The sequence below is a fragment of the Cyprinus carpio genome, chromosome A15, assembly GCF_018340385.1.
Source record: "Cyprinus carpio isolate SPL01 chromosome A15, ASM1834038v1, whole genome shotgun sequence".
NCBI classification, from domain to species: domain Eukaryota; kingdom Metazoa; phylum Chordata; class Actinopteri; order Cypriniformes; family Cyprinidae; genus Cyprinus; species Cyprinus carpio.
The window spans coordinates 3,192,828-3,214,684 of NC_056586.1; the positions used below are offsets into that span (position 1 = coordinate 3,192,828).

The window sequence follows — 21,857 nt, forward strand, 5'->3', positions numbered from 1 at the left end:
ACTCTCTAAACACCTTTAACAAGTATCCCTAAAGTATCTTGATAAAAACTGTTGTGAATTAGATCAATAATGCTGGCGAGAGTCATTCATATATATTGCCCTGTAGATTGTATTGGACCTATAGGAAAAGATGAAACAAAGTTAAACAAATCACTGTCAGACAGCCATTATAAACATGAATTCAAACCAAAAAGAACAATGAGAGAAGATGATGGAGATGTTTCCAGTTTTTTCTGTGGATAACTGTGAGTATTTGGTGTTTGCAGTTATAGTATAGTAAATATATGATTGTTTTGCTGAAGTATATATATATTATGTCTAAAAACACACTGTATTTGGTTATTGTAGATGTTCCTCTATCAGAGAGCATTTTTAAAGTTTTACCACAACCTTATCAGCATGCTGAAAAGTGGAAGTCAGAGGAAACATGACCAACTTGCTACAACACAACACAAAACACCACACTCCTCCCTAATTCAAGTAATTTTAAAGATTTGATTTAATTGTGAGAGATTCCTTTCTTTTTCCTGCAGTACTGTACTCTCCATAGGTCTAATAAATGTTTCTCTTACTTGTATCCCCCATTTTTTTTAGGATGTCAAGCCTACTCATCAGCGTCTCATCAGTAAAGCATCAAAATGGATTTGTCACTGACCAATAACCAGAGATGACAGAAGTATCTGTTTTGCTTTCTACTTTTATTCAGTACTATGGAGCAATCAAAAGCCATCAATCGTTTCATTTCAATCAGCACTATTTAGCCCCTTCCCAGTGCTGAAATTGTCATGGGCCCTTTTGTTTTTTATTGTTTAAATGCTTATCTGAAATGTAAAATTAACATTTAATGCTTATACATTTAAAAAACACCCAGTGTACAAAAAAGTTAGACTACTTGGTTTATAGGAGAATGTGGAGTAAATACTTGACACTTTATTTAAGGTAAAGGGTAATGACCCTGGTGGTGAGATGCAAAATAAGACTGTTAGTTAAATTACTATTTGATGACAAACTTTTTACATTCTCATTTTACTTATGTATTTATTTATTTATTTATTTATTTATTTTTCATTAATTTTGCAAGTTAACTTTAAATTTATTTATTTGTGCAAGTTAATATTCAATTTTTTTCTTTTTTTTTTTTTTTTTTTTTTTTGTGGATTATAGCAATCAACGTATATTTGTGACTGACATGTTGGATGGGTGATAATGTGAAGAGGGTTGAAAAACAATATTTCTAAATTGGAGAGTGCTATTCCTATCAGAGTTTTAAAAATAATAAAACGTTACTGATATTATGATAGATACAGAAAAATGGATTTATGTTATTTATGTAACTGTTTGCACTGTGAATTGCTGTGTTATATATTGCTTGTTATTGTAAATGCTAATAAAAGTGTCTTAACTGATCACACTACACCTTGATGTGTTATGCTTATTGTTATTTCATTTTTTAGTGATAAAATAGCTGTATGAGCTGTTTAAATCTTAAAATTTAATTAAAATAGAACAAAAATTAAATCCAAAGAATGCTCCCATGATGGGAACCCCTAAAGGGTTCTAAATAGAACTTTTTTATTGGCTACAAAGAACCCTAAAGGGTTCTTTTGATTCAACCCTTAAAAAGGGTTCTATATGGAACCATTAACTTAATGTTTTGCATAACATCATGGCGGTATGGTGATAACACTTAACGGCACAGATTTTACTACATATTTAAACTGAGCAGTGTGTGTTTTTCCATATGGTCTACTTACTGTATATTATTATGATAATGAACAGACTACACTGTCAAGGTAGAAAAGCTCAACTGTGTGCTTGCATGCGGCGTTGTTTTCTGCTTTTTGCACATGTAAAATGAATTCCCGGGAAAACAAATGTTAGTATTTTTAACGGGTCACAGACACTTAGCTATCCTTTCTAATTTAATTCAATTCTTATTTAAAATAATCTTGTCGGTTAATGGTTAATAATCGGTTAACGAGCATTGGATGTTGGTTAGGAAAAATTACAGAAATGAACATCCCTAATTCTATGCTGCCTCTTTATCACAAGTTAGGTGAGAAAGATGTTACATAATGTTGACAGTGAGCTAACATGAAATAGTGAGGAAAACTGAGTTAAGAAACACGGATTTTTAGTACTTTTTTTTGTATTTTATTTTTAAGCTTGTGGTCTTGTCGTCTGCAAAGGAGGTATATTGGTATTAGGGATGTAGCGATACATGTCTTCGTATTGAACCGTTCGGTATGATGCTTTCGGTTCGATACGCAATACAAACCGAATGATTCTTTGGACTAATCGATCCTATCACATTTGGAAAATAAAAGAGCTTAAAGTGTGAATTTTAATGTTCTCAGTGCCACTGCGCTCAACAAGACAGCCCAAACGGCGTAACAGGCAACGTGCTGTCTGCCCCAAGAAAACCTCCCCTTGCTGGGGTGTGTTGAAAGACGATGAGCTTGTATCAATGATAGCCAGAGACATTGTCAAAAACATTCATTATTGGCAATATTAAGAGGATTTGCCATTAACAATTAATGTAGGCCTGTTACATTCTTAATTTTATTAGGCCTTTTTAAGTTACTTTTATTATTAAATTAAAATTACAATTAATTTGCCCTACAATATATACGGCATAACTAACGTGGTGTGAGGATAACTAAAGATTTAGCCTACTCCTCAATTAAAATGTCTTTTGAGGTCTACAATGAATTATATACCTATAATTAAAATATTAACATTGCAGTCATCGATAAAAATCAGTGTAATAAAAAGCTTTTATTTTATTATTATTATTTGCAGATTTATTCTGAGAATCAACCCTGGTGGCATCAAATGCCATTCAAAGTCACAGAGGACATGGAATCGTGAAAAGAAGGTGCAAAGAAAAAGCATCAGCCTGAATCCTCCCATGGTTTTTCTCATTAGAGAGCTTGTCAACTTTGATTGCCAAAATTACTGAAATTTAACACAACACAAACAAATTTTTACTGTATTTTGTTTTGCCATGCAACAGACACAAAGTCCCAGGGGACTGTGTTGATGCCCTTTTTTTAGCTAGTGCATGCTAGAGGTCAAGATGTGTGATTTGTGTTTTTTAAAAGAAAATGTTCAACAATCAAAATTAATATTAACAGGTCAAATGCTCATGAGTTATTGTGATTTTTATGGGGTTGGGCTGGCAAAAATATGGTTTACAGTGCTAACAGTGCTTAACTTAGTTTACAGTTTAAACTAAATGAAATAAACTCAACAGCACTAATACCGTAAATGAAAATACAGTAAAGAAAGTAATGTTCTGTAAATGAAAATACAGTAATAATACTGTAAACCTTTTTTAATAACTTAATGGCAGCTGGATGCCAGTTTATAGCAATCTCTGTACAGTGCAGTTTTGGAGCCGAACAAGCAAATACTTTTGCAAGCTCCAAAGCTGACATAGGCAAATACCAATAAAGATACTTTCTTTTTCTTTTCTTTTTTCTGAAATTACTCACCGTTACACAGTACATTTGTTTATGGTTTAAATATGCACGCTGGTCAGCTACATTGGTTATCAGTGTTTCTTGGTTAGGTTAGCAATCCTTGTTTCATGAAAGGTAAGCTAACACTAGCCTACCTGCTTTTCAGTCGTCTCATATTGAATGACACTCTCATAATAAACTATTTAATTATTAGTGAATCTTTTATGAAGCCTCTTGATGATTTTAAGTAGAGGTGTCCAAACTTGGTCTTGGAGGGCCACTGTCCTGCAGAGTTTAGCTCCAACCCTAATCAATTGGAGGGCCACCGTCCTGCAGAGTTTAGCTCCAACCCTAATCAATAATAGCTCCAACCCTTCTGTCACCAGTACAAATTTCTTGTATGTAAACTCCAGCTAGTTTAATATTTAAACTAAAACAAATGTACAGTATAACAGTGAGTAATTTCAGAAAAAGAAAGAAAGAAAATGTACCTTTATTGGGTCCATTTAATACATATAATTTAAGGCAATAAAAACACCAATAATAAAGAAAAAAGACAATCAATTATAAATGACAATACAGTAATAAAATATAGAGAAAAAATACATGTCTGTTCATAATAATAATACTACAAATTCTACTACTAATAACAATATAAAATGCACTAAGGATTAATGAGCTGCTAGGTTCATGAATATTAATCACGTTGTCTGCATTCACTCAAACTGACACCAAGAAACCGACAGTATAGTATGGTTGTTCTTAAAAGCTTAAAAGCCTCCAACTCACACACTGCCAAGTAAAATCTGAGAATTGATTAGCCAATGGCCAGTGGTGGAAAGGATACTGAAAAAATATACTCAAGTAAAAGTACCATTACATTCCAAAAAATGTAGTATGAGTAGACTAAAATGTATTTGTCCAAAAAAAAAATTACTTGAGTAAGAATAAAAGAGTAGCTTATTTAAAATGAGTATTAAGTAATGAGTAGCCTACTGAGCTGTGGATTGTACCCCCTTATAATAAATGATGTACACTGCAATTTTTAAGGGGTCATATGACGTTGCTAAAAATAACATTATTTTGTGTATTTGGTATAATGCAATGTGTTTATGCGGTTTAAGGTTCAAAAAACACATTATTTTCCACATAATGTACATTATTGTTTCTCCTCTGTTCCCTGCCTTTCTGAAATGCATCGATTTTTACAAGGCTCATCGCTCTGAAAAGTGAGGTGTGCTCTGATTGGCCAGCTATCCAGTGCATTGTGATTGGCCGAATACCTCAAGCGTGTGACGGAAATCAAAAATGTTACGCCCCCCTTACCATACTTTCATGCCGTGTGTCCCGGCGTGACAAGACAAAAACAATAAAACCCATTATAAATTAGGCATTTGTTGCATCCAGTGAGGACATAATTACTGATTATAATGACTTATACTGTATTTTTATGAGCTGCATCCCGTATCGTACTGTGTAAACATATAACATAAACATAATTGTGATCGGAGAAATGACAAGCAACAAGCGCTACTCTACACTGCTCAAAACTCGTATTTGAATCATCAGTGGCAAATTCTTTAAATATAAAATATGTATTTACAGGCTTTGAGTCAAAAGCGCCAGACTGTCCTTGCAAAGTTGGAACTGCCCCACTTTATAGAAACTTTTTGCACAGAAGCATTGTAAGCTACTCTCACAGGAAACAGTCCTCATCCTCCGCAAATTGTGCTGCACACATCTGAATATTTGGTTTGAACTGTTCTGAAACAGTGTTGTAAACACAACTTAACCACTGAATTCTAGTTGTGTCCTCTTTTGGAAGACCAAACAAAGTAGTTTTGCTTTCACAATGAAACTTACAGCGTCTCCACAACATGGCCTCAGCGGCAATAGCGAAAATAAAAGTTAAGCCTTCTTTCTTTGCGTGAACATTTGGGCGGCATTATGCAAATCTTCCTACATCGTGACGTAGACGTGGGGGCGTGTTAGAATGAGATGTTTTAGGTAGGCTTGGTTGACTCTTAACTTTTATAAAGAATATCTCTTTGTATTGCGTACTTTAGTCTTTGCAACTTTACAGATCTTCTTCATGCACCAAGAGCTTGTAACAATCCAAAGAGAAAGGAAAACTTGGAATCGCATCATATGACCCCTTTAAACTTTTAGAAAACTTTGTACACACTGTAATTCACATTATCTTTTGTTGTTTGTCAGAAAGAGTGAAGTATATCTATTATACAGCAGTTTTAATTTTGAGTAGAGTAGAGTGATTATTGACTGAGCAAGGAGTGGATTTTTTGAAAGTCAGAACGTTGTGGTTTTCATTCGCTCCGAGAGCCACTGCCACTCCATCACAAGCACACTAAATGCCAACAGCCCATAATATAACTGCATTTTATCAAGAATTCACACATTAAACATAATTAGCTAACGTGACAGATATGTGGATGACTCAAATCAGAAAGAAGGTGAAGGTTATAATGATGGCGGATAGACGAGTGTTCGAGGTTATATCTCAAGCACGTTTTAAACAGTTTATTGTACAGGTAGTAAATCTCCACTCTTAACTAATGTGCTGCTACATTGAAACATTCAGGAGTGTCGAAAATTTTCAACGCTGTCCTGTGATTTATCAGCTTAAAAACGGAAAACGTCTCAGGTTACGCATGTAACCATGGTTCTGTGAGAATACAAAACGAGATGCTGCGTCCCCTAGGGGGCGGTATGCAGAATGCCTTCATCATGACACCTCCGTGAAGTTGGCACGCCATAAAAAGGAATAATCACCAAAACTATGCCATTCGTTTGTGCTACATTTGTGCTGATTTGTGCCGCAAAAATGAACGTTTGTGCTGGTTTGGTGTTTGAGATAGTAAACATTCTTTTTTTGACCGTGTGACGTCACTCTCCACCCCATGTTGCCCAAATCGATCCGAACCAGCGCAGTTCGTTTGTGCTCGATTTGTGCCCGTTTGTGCCGTTAAATCAAACACTGTATCTATTTTCCTTCCGTAGATATAACCAAAATATTTTCGGAGGCTGTGACGTCACTTTCCACCCCAGTTCATTTAAATCGCACAAAATTGGTGTCATTCGTTTGTGCTCCCAGTTGCCGGGGTTTTTGCTGTTGAAATGAACGTCAAATATATTTCTCCTTCTTAGAAATAACAAAAACAATTCTCGGCAGTGACATCACTTTCCACCCCATGGCCCCCAATTCTCTCCAAACCGGTGCCATTCGTTTGTGCTCAATTTGTGCTGGTTTGTGCCGTTAAAAGAAACCCTGTAAACTATGACCGCCCGCTTCTTTTATATAAAAAAAATAACCTTTTTACGAACAGTGACGTCACTCTCCACCCCATGCAATCTAAATGCTTCCAAACCTGTGCCATTCGTTTGTGCTCGATTTGTGGTCCCAATCCCTCTAAACCAGTGATGTTCATTTGTGCTCTCTGGTTTGTGCCGTTGAAAGAAACAATGTGCCTCCCTGTTTAGTGTGGCTGTAGAGTTAAAAAAAAAAAAAAAAGATACCAAGTGCTTGTGCTGCCTTAAAATTTTAAGTTTAGTCAGCTCAAACTTCATATTTCAAAGTTGACTAAGCTTTAATTTCAACCTGGCAGCTTGAAAATGTTTGTCCATTTTTTTTTTTAGTCTATGAAACGTATCAAACATCTAGGCCTATTCCCCACAAATATTTGTTAATATTAATAATATTAATTAGGTCATATAGCCTAGCCTAATTCCACACCAAATGCTGCATTTATTTGTGCTCGATTTGTGCGTGAAATGAAATCCTGGTTGTACCTAAAATTCTTCTTAAATAGGCCTATTAAAAAGGGAGGAAAACAGAAGCGCTTAATATGCCATTAGCCATAGGCTATATGTAACTGTATTTGCATGGTATTACTGCATTTAACAGCTAATATTATTATATTTATATTATGTTAACTTTTTTCTGTCCCCCTTACAAACAATTATTTATCGCACTGCATAATAAGGCAAAAAGGACATAATGGACTGTAGAAAAAGTGCTCAAAGATATAATAGCCTTAACCTATACTGAACGTGTGAAAAAAAGACCACAAAAAATTATAGATAGGCCTACTGTAGATACATATATACGAGGTGAAACTTTTTATTAATATTTTGCAACCCAAAACCTCTAAGCACAAACGAACGGAGCCATTGGCATGGACTGAGAGCTTCCTAAATTAGCATATATTGTTTATTCCTAGGCGAAATATGTTTAGTTATTCTAATGGCACAAATCGAGCACAAGCCAAATTAGAATGATTTAAAACTTGCAGTAAAAAAGTGTAAAAAAAAAAAAAAAATGGCCGTTTCAATTTAATGTTGCCTTGAAATTTAAGCTTAGTCAACTTTGAAATATGAAGTTAGTAAAACTTGGAGCTTTTTTTATTTTTTAACTCTGCGGCCATGCTAAACAGGAAGGAGAGTAATGTTTCTGTTATATTTAAAAAGAGGTCATGGTTGTTTCTTTTAACGGCACAAACCAGGGAGGTTCGAGACCTCCATGAAGTTGGCCCCCCACCCAACGCAAAACGCCAGCAAAATAGTCTCAGTCGTTTGTGCTGGTTTGTGCTGTAAAATTTTTTGTTTGTGCCACTTTGCCCCCCCCCCCCCCCATACTCCAAATTCACCCCAAATAGACTCGTTTGTTTGTGGGGGGGCCAACCTCACGGAGGTCAAATACCTCACAAACGAACGGCACCGGTTTGGAGGCACGTCACTGGCCCGTTTTGTATTTGTTATTTTTGAGGACGGGAAATAGATACAATGCAAATTTGAACGGCACAAACCAGCACAAATCGAGCACAAACGAATGGCACCTGCTTGGAGAGAATTGGACGCCATGGGGAGGAGAGTGACGTCACAGCCCAGAATTGTTTTTGTTATTTCTAAGAAGGAGAAATATATTTGACGTTCATTTCAACCGCACAAACCGGCACAAATCGAGCACAAACGAATGACACCAGTTTTGTGCGATTTAGACGAACTGGGGTGGAGAGTGACTCCGAAAATATTTTGGTTATATCTACGGAAGGAAAATAGATACAGTGTTTGATTTAACAGCACAAACGGGCACAAATCGAGCACAAACAAACTGCGCTGGTTCGGAGCGATTTGGTGTGGAGAGTGATGTCACACGGTCAAAAAAAGAATGTTTAATATCTCAAACATCAAACCAGCACAAACGTTAATTTTTGCAGCACAAACGTAGCACAAACGAATGGCATAGTTTTGGTGATTATTCCTTTTGATGGGGTGCCAACTTCACGGAGGTCATCATGACTGGTGTCTGAAGCTTGAATGTAAAATGACAATGAACTTGACATTGGCAGGCGGCAGCATATGACGTAACTAATGGAGCGACTGGGGGTATAAAAGGGCAACTGAGGAATACTTCATTCACTTCTTTGTCTGAAGGAGATGCAGGCAGGATTTTTTTTTTATTTTTTATTCCTTTATTTATCCAGGTAAACTGTTTGAGAACCACTTCTCATTTAAAAACATGACCTGGCCAAGAGGCTACAGGAATAAATAGGAACATACTGTACAACTGTACATAGTCAAACCACATGACACAGTAAAACAAGCAATAAATTTAAAAAGATAGACAACAAAGAAAAAAAGAAGAAAAAGAAAAACAGTAAAGTGCTAAAGTATTTGTGTATAAATATGATTCATGATTGTCAGCAGGAACAAGAGTCAACTATGTAATTTTGGAGGTTCTGCTTAAAGGTGGAGATTGGTATCAGAGATGTAAGTTTCAGGGTATTTTGTAGTATGTTCCAGTCATATTTACATTTACATTTACATTTAGTCATTTAGCAGAAGCTTTTATCCAAAGCAACTTACAAATGAGGACAATGGAAGCAATCAAAAACAACAAAAGAGCAATGATATATAAGTGCTATAACAAGTCTCAGTTAGCTTAAACGCAGTATACTGCTGCAAAGCGGAAGGCATTACGTCCAAAAGTAGTAGAAGTAGGAGGGGTACTAAATTTAATCAAATTACTTGATCTTTTGTAATAGGTGTTATGAACGGCATGAAGAAGAGATGACAGATAGAGAGGTGTCCTTGCCCAGGATTGTTCTTGTATATAAGAGAAACCAATGATGGAGTCGCCGGGTATGAAGGGAGGGCCAGCCCAGGTTATATAGGTCACAGTGATGAGTGTGAAAGGGTGCATTAGTGGCAAAACCGGTTTTCGGCTAAAAAGAATACATTTTGTCTTACTGGTGTTAATACGGAGGTGTAGATTGTCAAAAAACTGCTCTATAGAGGTGAAGCTGAGTTTAAGACTGGAAGCCGCAGTATTTGGAGAGGATCCAACTGAGTACAAAATGGTATCATCTGCATAAAGGTGAATCCGGGAGGTGCCAGCAGCTCTGGCTATATCATTGATGTAGATAGAAAAAAGGTTGGGCCCAGGATGGAGCCTTGAGGCACACGTTAGAGATAGTAAGTGGGTCTGACATGATGTTTTCAACCTTCAATTGCTGGACACGGCTGGTGAGATAACTGGCAAACCAATCACAACTAGATGAGGACAAACCAATACTGGAAAGCTTATATAAAAGGATCCTGTGGTCGACAGAGTCAAAGGCCTTAGCAAGGTCTATAAAGGTGGCAATACAGACCTGCTTGCTGTCTAATGCTGTAATTACATCATCAAGGACCTTTGTAGTGGCTGTTATGCACCCATGTCGCGTTCAAAAACCAGATTGCATGTCAAATAATATACAATTCTTATCCAGGAAATCATTTAACTGTTTTTGGATAAGCTTCTCCAGAACTTTGGCAAGGCATGGTAGAATGGAAATTGGGCAATAACAATTTAGGTCAGATTCAGAACCCCCTTTGAAGAGGGGAAAAATTATGGCTGATTTCCAATCAATAGGGAACTCGAAGAGCTGTAGGGACATGTTAAATAGTCTTGTGACCGGAGCGGCAATAATGTGGGCTGCTGCTTTTAAGAACATGGATCAAGACATCAAGGCCAGCAGATTTGTTTGTACTCAGCTTGGTGAGTTCCAATTCTGGTCTTAGGTGGTGGGGGGAATAAAGGAGAAGCCACTGTTGCTTGTCAGAGGTGGAGAGAGGCATAAAGGAGAAGCCACTGTTGCTTGGGAGTAAGACAACCCGAGTGGAGGCCCCAATATAAAAACACCCATAGTAAGAGGAGGCCTAACAATGCCCGAGGCACGGCAATGGGACTCCGCTCTCAGGGAACAATGGTTACGTGCGTAACCTGAGACATTCCTTTTCGGAAGGGAACTCTACTCAACGCAGAATGCATTGACAAAGCAATGCATTCTGGCTTGTGAGAAAAACACACATTGGCTGCATGACACTTCCATGTAACTTAAGCAGAATATCGCTGTGGAGAGATCGCTAAACTCCAGCACAGGTATATTTTCTTTTCTCCCCGCTGCTCTTCTTTTTGCCCCACTGCTCTTCTCTTCTCCCTGTACACCAACGACTGCACCTCTAAAGACCCCTCTGTCAAGCTCCTGAAGTTTGCAGACGACACCACACTCATTGGCCCTCATTCAGGACGGGTGACGAGTCTGCCTACAGACAGGAGGTTAAAGAGCTGGCTGTCTGGTGCAAGTCTCAACACCTGGATCCTCAACACACTCAAAACAGTGGAGATGATTGTGGACTTCAGGAGAAACCCCCCTGCTCTCCCCCAATTCACCATCATGGACAGCACTGTGACTGCAGTGGAGTCATTCAGGTTCCTGGGCACTACTATCTCTCAGGACCTGAAGTGGGACATTTACATTGACTCCATTGTGCAAAAGGCCCAGCAGAGGTTGTACTTCCTTCACCAGCTGAGGAAGTTCAACCTGCCACAGGAGCTGCTGAAACAGTTATACTCCACCATCACTGAGTCCATCCTCTGCACTTCAGTAACTGTCTGGTTCAGCACAGCTACCAAATCTGACCTCAGAAGACTACAGAGGGTAGTCCGGACTGCTGAGCGAATCATTGGTACAACGCTCCCTTCTATTCAAAAGCTGTACTTATCCAGAGTGAGCAAAAGGGCTGGCAAAATCACTCTGGACCCCTCACATCCAGCACACTTCCTCTTTGAACTGTTGATCTGGTCGACGTTACAGAGCTCTGAGCAACCAGAACGACCAGACACAGGAACAGTTTCTTCCCTCGGGCAATCCATCTCATGAACACGTACAATAACTGTGGAACACACAACACTATTTATACACTTATACACTTATTTAACTAACACACTAAAACATTATCATGTACATTACCATGCCAATCCCTCCGAGAGTTGTCATGACAGAAATACAGAGTTCTGGCATGAAACTCATTCTGACATAATGACATCATTATCACATGGCACAGCTGATTGGTTCTCTCCAATGAGTTCGCTGCTCACCATTCAAATATATTACTAGAGCAAGCCGTAGCAGTGCAGCTTGTTTCAGAAACCCTCCACCTTCCCCAGCTCCACCTGTATAGACCTGCTACAAGGTCATTCATGTATGCTATGGGGTTATTTCATGTTTGTAATATTAGCAGCAGCAATATTCTTACATGCTCACAGCAGCATGTTGTGGATGTATTGGCAGTAGCAATACGCAGCAGCGTAGCAGATCTATTCCACCAAGACCAAATACATTAGCATTATCATGTACATTACCATGCCAATCCCTCTGAGAGTTGTCATGACAGAAATATATATATGAAGAGTTAGTTTTTTTTTTTTAAAAATGAGTTTCCATCAAAATCAGTATTGTTTCTGGTCAGTATTGAAAAGTCAATTTTAAATTTTACGCAAAATGTGATATTCGCAGAGTTATTAGGTCATGTTTTCTCCCTTTTTTTCCAAACCACGACAAGCGCCAGTCTCCCTTTTTTGCAGAATGCAATATATCCGCTCAACCAATCACAGCGCACCATTCCACGCACTCTAGACAGTAATGGCGGCGCTTTGAATACACTCCGTATCTTAGTTTTACTCTAATATTGTCAGGACTCGGGTATGATCTGTCCTTTTTTCTTGCTTTTTTTTAACTTTTTTTTTTTTTCATTTCTGCTAATTTTTCTACCCTTGTTTTTGTTTTGTTTCCATTTTTTTTGTGTCCATTGTTTCTCTCTCTTTGATTTTTAATCTCTTTTCTCTGGGTTTTCTTCCCTTCGCTCTAGCGCCAGCTGATCTCGCTCAGCAATCTAGGGTGCGGCTTGTCTGACGCACCTGTGTCCCGCTATCGGCCTCTCGTTACTCACCCTATTTATTCTGCTGGATTTCACTCCTCCTTGTCAGTGTGTTCTGTGATGTTTGGGCGTTCTGGCTTCGGTTCTGTCCTGTTTCTCCTTTCTGGTCAGTATGCTCTATGGTTTGTCTGCCCGGTTGGTGTAACGTGTGCTCTGCCCTCAGAGGATTTCGGACTGCTCTTCTGGTTCTCGACCTGGACTGTTTTTGACCTTGTTGCTGCCCACCGTTCTCAGCCCTGTCTGCACCTCGCCTGACCTCCATGTCTGCTCGACCACTCTCCTGCCTACCGTTTTGTATTTGTTGCCCCTCCTCTCCTGGCGCTCACGGAGGCTGAGCGCATTACCTGCCAGCTGTGCAGTTGGAAGTTAAGACCGAGTTTTTTTCCCCCCGAGTTGGGGTTTTGTTTTTTGGACGTTAGGCCTTCGCCTTCTTCTATTAATAAAATTACCATTTTCAGCCTCATCCGCTCTTGGGTCCTTATCTGTCCTGACAAATATGTACTTTGTGATCAACAAACAAGGGCTGCATGATAAATCGCATGTGATTGTCATGCGCTTCTCGTCAGTAAAGCGGTTATGTGATTAATAGTACCGGTAAATCTCCATCACAGGCTTTTAGATGGAGCGACATTTAATACACAGAGCCGTAGATCACTGACAAGCTGCACTATATTGTGTTCATTAGATGAATGCATGCACTCTATCTGCCATGTGCCTTGCGCTGCTTTATTTAACTTTATTTTTATTTTTATCATTTTTTTTTTACATGCCCTTATTTGTATAGTTGTATTTTATATTTTAGATTTGATCTGTATCTATCTGTATTTTTTTAGGCCATGTTCTACTGTTAAGTGTTATCTGTATGATGGGTGTGTGTGTGAGTAAATTTATTTTATTTGTATGTATGTATTTTATGTGTGTGTGGATTGATTGTAAATAAATGTTCTACTGTTAAGTGTTATCTGTATGCACCATGACCATGATATTGCGTAGCTTGTCAGTGTTAGTGTTTTTATTAATGCCATTTATGTTTTTGTTAATACAGCACATACAGTAGCACTAGTCTAAATGTATGTAACATGGCAAAGATAAATGCACTTTTGGAAGTTGAATTTAACGGAAATGTCATTTTGGAATTTCTCTGGTTTAATGTGATGTTGTTCATGTTCTTGTTCATAATGAAATTTTCTTTTATTGCTGTAATTAAATTATAGCATAAACAAGATGACCCGTTGAATTCATTTCGGAAGCAATGACTGATGTGCCTGTATATAAGTATTGATTATGATATAATATAATTAGTATTGACCAAGTTCAGAGGCTGTCATATGTGGATCAACTTACTATGTTGTGTATTTTCATCAGTTTCAATACAAAAAAAAACAACTTTCACATTGATTCAATGGATTTATTGCAGTTTGAGAAAAAAAAGTATCATGGATTTATTGCATTTTGGGGAAAAATAATAATACAATTTTATAATAAATCTTTGAAAATCAAAATCTGGATTTCAATTTTTAATGTTATTATAACCTAAAGATGCTATGTGAAAGTTTGAAACAGAAAATAGTGGTTTTCATCTTGACACTTTCTTGGTAAAGAAAACATATTTTTACTCAAATTAATCAAAATGGATTTACTGCATTTCATGAACTGTCAAACTCTTCATATATACTTATACAACAGTTCTTTCTGGTTCTCGAATCTGACTGGCTGAAAGGAGTATGATATTAGAGTCCAACACAGCTCCTCGACCTCTTCACCATTAGTATCACTCCGCTTGCTGAAGTTGACATATTTCTCACAACGAGTGTCATGTGAGAATGTGCTTACTTGGATGTCAAATATGCGGTTTGTTAATAAAGATAATGTCTGTTTGAAAATTTGCTTCGACATATTCAGGGAGATGTAAAACGTCACCGAAATAATTAGTTTTGGGTAAATCTAACGGCCAGTCTTTGGTCTCATTAAACTATTATTTGTTCCAGAGCAAATAGTTTTAGCAAAATCTTATCGTGTTTATGTAAATTCAGCACAATATACAGCATATTGTGCTGCCTTTGTACGGTTGACTGGATTGCTTAGCAACTTTTATGATAGCTGTTGTTGTTTATTAAATATGATTATTCAATAAATAATATTTTATATAAATAATAATAGTATTTAATAATAGTGTTTATTACCAAGATATGGTGCGTGTGTTCGTGGTGTTTGTTTTATTTGGTTTGTTTGAGCTTTTGGTGGTGGTTTTTTTAGTTTTGTTGTTCCATTATTTTTGTTCAATTTATTTTTGAGTTGAAGACTTTTATTTGTAAAGTGAAGTTATTTTTACTTTCAACAACGACGCAGCTAACAAATCCACTGAGCAGCACTGTCATCAGAAATCACTCTTAACAAATAAAAGTATATTGACGATACGACAAAGATAACGCTTTCCTCAGTGTAGATTCAAACTTATGTTTTATTGTGTGTAGGAGACTGAGATGCTGTATCAGATGCATGTAATCACACTTACTCAGTCCATCTCTCTCTCATAATACTTTACATAATACAGCAAGCTTTTACTACAATAATACAATAAGCTTTCAATGGAGCAACTTAACGTGCCTTCGTTGCTAGCGCTAAAGTGACGTTTTGGAATTAGTAACGGAGACTGGTGCTGTGTCTGAAATCGCTCACTCGTTCACTCATTCAGTAATCACTGTACAGGTGCTGGGCATATAATTAGAATATCATCAAAAAGTTGATTTATTTCACTAATTCCACTCAAAATGTGCAACTTGTATATTATATTCATTCATTACACACAGACTGATATATTTCAAATGTTTCTTTCTTTTAATTTTGATGATTATAACTGACAACTAAGGTAAATCCCAAATGCAGTATCTCAGAAACTTAGAATATTACTTAAGACCAATACAAAGAAATCATTTTTAGAAATCTTGGCCAACTGAAAAGTATGAACATGAAAAGTATGAACATGTACAGCACTCAGTACTTAGTTGGGGCTCCTTTTGCCTGAATTACTGCAGCAATGTGGCGTGGCATGTAGTCGATCAGTCTGTGGCACTGCTCAGGTGTTAAGAGAGCCTAGGTTGCTCTGATAGTGGCCTTCAGCTCTTCTGCATTCTTGGGTCTGGCATATCGCATCTTCCTCTTCACAATACCCCATAGATTTTCTATGGGGTTAAGGTCAGGCGAGTTTGCTGGCCAATTAAGAACAGGGATACCATGGTCCTTAAAACCAGGTACTGGTAGCTTTGGCACTGTGTGCAGGTGCCAAGTCCTGTTGGAAATGAAATCTGCATCTCCATAAAGTTGGTCAGCAGCAGAAAGCATGAAGTGTTCTAAAACTTCCTGGTATACGGCTGCGTTTGACCTTGGACCTCAGAAAACACAGTGGACCAACACCAGCAGATGACATGGCACCCCAAACCAACACTGTCTGTGGAAACTTTACACTGGACCTCAAGCAACATGGATTGTGTGCCTCTCCTCTCTTCCTCCAGACTCTGGGACCCTCATTTACTTTCATCAGAGCACATAACTTTGGACCACTCAGCAGCAGTCCAGTCCTTTTTGAAGAGAGACGCTTTGACGCTGTCTGTTGTACAAGAGTGGCTTGACACAAAGAATGCAACAGCTGAAACCCATGTCTTGCATACGTCTTTGTGTAGTGGTTCTTGAAGCACTGACTCCAGCTGCAGTCAACTCTTGTGAAGCTCCCCCACATTTTTGAATGGGTTTTGTTTCACAATCCTCTCCAGGGTGCGGTTATCCCTATTGCTTGTACACTTTTTTTCTACCACATCTTTTCCTTCCCTCCGCCTCTATATTAATGTGCTTGGACAAAGAACTCTGTGAACAGCCAGCCTCTTTTGCAATGACCTTTTGTGTCTTGCCCTCCTTGTGCAAGGTGTCAGTGGTCGTCTTTTGGACAATTGTCAAGTCAGCAGTCTTCCCCATGATTGTGTAGCCTACAGAACTAGACTGAGACCATTTAAAGGCCTTTGCAGGTGTTTTGAGTTAATTAGGTGATTAGAGTGTGGCCCAGGTGTCTTCAATATTGAACCTTTTCGCAATATTCTAATTTTCTGAGATACTGAATTTGGGATTTTCCTTAGTTGTCAGTAATAATCATCAAAATTAAAAGAAATAAACATTTGAAATATATCAGTCTGTGTGTAATGAATTGAATATGATATACAAGTTTCACTTTTTGAATAGAATTAGTGAAATAAATCAACTTTTTGATGATATTCTAATTATATGAGCAGCACCTGTATAGTGTATGGCAGTTGAGTGGACTATAATCAGAAAGGAGTGAACGGACAGTGACGAATACACTGCGTGTGAGACTTGGAGTGGTTGCAAAAACATCGTCACATATGCACTTTACATGTAAATAATATTAATACACACTGTTAAATGTTGCTGTAGATTTAGCAGCACATTACTGTAAAAACCTACAGTACAATACTGCATTTTTATATTACAGTAATATACTGTAATTTGCATTGCATTCTGGGTAATATGGTTTGAGCGGGAACATTTTACAGAATATTTTAGTGTTGCTGTAACCAAGCTGTAACTTGGCTGTAATATGCCAGGCAATAATACAGAATTGCTGTAAACAGCGCGTCACCTGACAGACGACGTCACAACACAACTGCAGCAGCTCACTCACGGATATTCTCTTCTCGGTGGAAATCTGGAAGTTTGGTAAGTTAATTTTAAATTTTATAATTAGGTTTTAGGTTTTACCCTATAGAGTACATATCTTTTAGTTTGAAATGACAGTGGACGTTTAGCCGGCGAACGTTGCAAAAACACCGTTACAGAGTTAACTCGTCTAATGTTAACGTTACCCGATGTTTCCCTGCTTGTCCCGTCAATTTAATCTAACTCGGTGAATTACACATGATTTATTTCGACCAAACCAGACCCAGTGATTGTTGAAACGATGAAAAGACAAATCAAGATGGTTAATGTGAGTTTTCTTTTGTTTCTGTCGAATTTCGAATGTATGTATCGTTAGTGTGTTTTACGATGGCCTGTGAGGTAAAATTACTGCATTTGCCAATGGAGTCTGGTAGGATCATATAATAACTAATATGTCTCTGTAGGGATCCTTTCCATAATGTTCGATCCGAGCCTGTCACCAAGAAATTATAGTATTATAATAGGTTTGATGGGTGCATGTCGTCGAGGTATTTTAGTATTTTAATAGGTTGTTTGATAAAAATGATAGAAAGATTTGCAGTCTGTGACTAAAATACTTAACTTTCATTTGCAACATAAATAGGTTATTTGGGCTTCAACAGATTGCATTTAATTTAGGCAGAAGACCCAGTGCTGTGGCGTTGTGATTGCAATGACAAATAATATTTAATTAAAAATATGTATAAAGGTATAAATGACCTTCATCAGAGTTAATAATGATCTATTAGTCAAAAAAAAAAAAACATGCATGCCAAAAAAAAAACATGTTAGAATTTTTAGAAGCAGAATCTTCTCATTCAAATAATAAATATGCAGTGGAAAAGTATTTTAAGAGAGAAAAATATCACTGACGATATTTAACGAGTTGTACTCCTTATCCTCATGTTTTATGTATAGTAGTTACTTCATATTCTGTACTTTGATTCATGTTGTTTTAATATGTTTAGGTCACGGCAACCCAGACAGATATTGAGGCACAGCAGGTGATACCAGACACACCCAGGCTCATTATGCTTGGTAAGTATGTGGTTTTTCACTACAATTTATTATTTATGTACACACACACACACACACACACGTATGTTGTTTTTAATATATATACACACAGGAACACACTAACATACATACTCATGCACTTTGTACACTCACTCACACAAACTCAGACACTCTCAAAGATACACACATACAAACACACACACACATACCTACCCACACACTCACACATTCACATACATACTCATACAAACACTCACACATATGCATACTCATAAACACTCTCACTCTCATAAACACTCACACGTACAAGCTCATATTCACCATACACCCACTTACTTTCACATACTCACAAATATAATCAAACAGTATTCACACTCACAGATGTTTTTGTACAGCTACACTCATATACACTCACACACACACACAAACATACTCATACACACATATACCGTACTAACAGATGTTTGTACAACTACGTTTGTATATATACACTCATATACTCATACATATATTCATATAAACACACTGACACATATACATACTTATACACATTCTCACAGACACTCACACATCCACACTTATATTTCACTCATACACCATCTCACTCACACATGCAACACGTACATATACTGTACATACTTACAGATGGTTTGTACAGCTACACATTCATATACACTCACACATACACATTCACACACGCTACACCCCTCTCCGCACATATTCACATACACACAAACTTACTAATATAAATACACACATATAGTCATACACCCCACTCACACATACACAGAAACATACTCATACACACTCACTCTTACGTCACACACACACCTCACTCTCACACACACAGCTGTATCAACATAAGTTTTTTTATTCACAAGACAACATTTTATTCACTGCACATACAGATACTCGATGATAGTGTACAAACAGTTCATGTGTAAATTGCACCATTTAAGAATGAAGTTAATTTAATTTATGGACTTTGTTGACTGATGTTTTGAAATAACACTTGTTGTAAGTAACATTTTGTTTGTTCTTTCATTTTCAGGACATTCAATTATGACCGCATCCGGTGGATGCTATCCATTGAGGGAAACGTTCTCTTGACACTGGACAGCAAGTGACAAATTTATAACCAACCTTTGCAGTGCTGTTTTGCAAGCTACTACATTTCAACATCGAGTACCAGAGGAGTCTGCTGCTTGTACTTTAGAGCTTGTTTCAGAGGCAAGTGAATTTCTTTCTCTGCTTTCGCTTTTTGTATTGTATTTAAAATCATGTGTGCAACAGGCACTGGTTACTAACATCTCTCTTAAATATCTTCTTTTGTGTTTACCAGAAGGAAGAAATTCATACAGGCTTGGAACAACATGAGGCCCGAGTAAATGATGCTCACCCCCCCCCCCCAGAATTTACATTTTTGGGTCAACTAATCCTTTAAACGCCATTAAAACCTGTAAACTGCTGATGCACTGAACATGCAATGGTTTTAAATGAAATGGTTTTAACAGTTTAATTTTTGAATAAAACATTTTTGACAAGAATATTGTTTGAGTTGTCTTTTGCTTGCACAGGTATTCTGAAGTATAATTATAATATTACTTACTATAGATTTATATAACTGAAATAACTACATATTATAATATTAACATTATTAGTAATTATTTTTGAAAATTATGGTAATTATTTAGCAGTAATGAATCAATATAGATATTACAGTACAACTACCGTTATTATTAATTACAGCAAAATCAGACTAAAATGAAGAAATTCTGTAAAAATACAGTAAAAATACTGTTTTGTAAAATTACAGTACTCTGGCCTTGTGTAATGTAAATTGAATTACAGTATAATTACTGTAAAACATAATACAGTAACTTGCTGGCAACCGTGCTGCCAGTACTGTACTGTAAAAATACAAGAAAATAGTTAACAGTGCAGTAACACTCAAAATTTCTTTATTGTAATTATACATACCTCCACGTAAGCTTTGTGTTTTCATTGATGGTATATTATTTATTAGGGCCCGAGCACCGATGGTGTGAGGACCCTCTTGTATCTGCTTCGTTTATTCTTCTTCTTCTTCTTCTCCAAAATGAATCGCATTTTTGAGGGCCTAAACATGCTCGAAAAGTCATGAAACTTTTGCACACACGTCAGACCTGGTGAAAATTTACGTCTGATATAGGTTTCAGAAGAGGTGTGGCAAAAATGGCTCGACAGCGCCACCTATCCTAAAAAAAATCAACAGCCCTAGCCTAGCTGTGGTTTCACGTACATGCACGAAAATTGGCACACATATGTAAAGCATCAGTACCTGCAAAAAAGACTCTTGGAGCAATATCCGAAACCCAACAGGAAGTCGGTTATTTTTAAATTTATGAGCAAATTTTACATCATTTTTGTCATTTGCATGCCTTGTATTTTTAAACAACTCCTCCTAGAGATTTATTCAGATCAACACAATTTGGTCTGCCTAATCTAAAGGCCTTTGCGATGGTTTTTTAAATTGCGAAGATCTTGAGTTTTTGTTGAAGGGCATTTCCGTGGTTGTAGAGTTATGTGGTATGTCCCTCTGGCACATATCTACATGCCCCATATTCAGTTATATCCATAGTGCCACCTGCTGGCAACAGGAAGTGACATGTTTTACAATGTAACGAACTACTCCTAGAAATTTTATGACACTTTATAATTTTTTTTTGGTCAGTCTAATCTAAGGCCTTTGCAATGTTCAAATTGTGAACATCTTGATTTTCATTAAAGGGTGTGGCCATGGCGCCGTGACAAGTTCGATGTCTCCGCCATGGGAATAGAAGTTATTGGTAACTCAGGCATAAGATTCCGATCTTCCCCAAACTTTTCACATTTCGAAAAGAGTCCTGGCCTGAACACAGCTGAAGGTCAATATTGCCACTATAATCATAGCGCCACCTGCTGGCAACAGGACATGGCTTGTCTTTTACACTACTTAAACATGCAATGTCCAAATCTGCACCAAACTTCAAATATTTGATATGAGTCATGGCCTGAAGATATCTAAAAGCCAATGTTCAGTTTTATAATCATAGTGCCACCTGTTGGGCAATAGGAACACCTCATGCTTTATACTAACCTCACTTCCATGTTCAATCTGCACTAATTTCATATATGCTTGACACACGTGCTTGTATTGTAATACTTTTATACACATTTTCACAGACAACATTTTATTCACTGCACATACATATACTCGATGATAGTGTACAAACAGTCATGTGTAAATTGCACCATTTAAGAATGAAGTTAATTAATTTATGGACTTTGTTGACTGATGTTTTTGAAATAAAACATTGTTGGTAATTAACATTTTGTTCTTTCATTTTCAGGACATTCAATTATGACAGCATC

The 21,857-nt window shown here is 37.2% G+C and overlaps 1 protein-coding gene across 3 annotated transcripts in view; it reads right to left on the reverse strand.

The window, feature by feature from the left end:
• Positions 1–21,857, reverse strand: part of LOC122147649 (octapeptide-repeat protein T2-like) — a 195,122-nt gene that overhangs the window by 146,427 nt on the left and 26,838 nt on the right. The window lies entirely within an intron of this gene.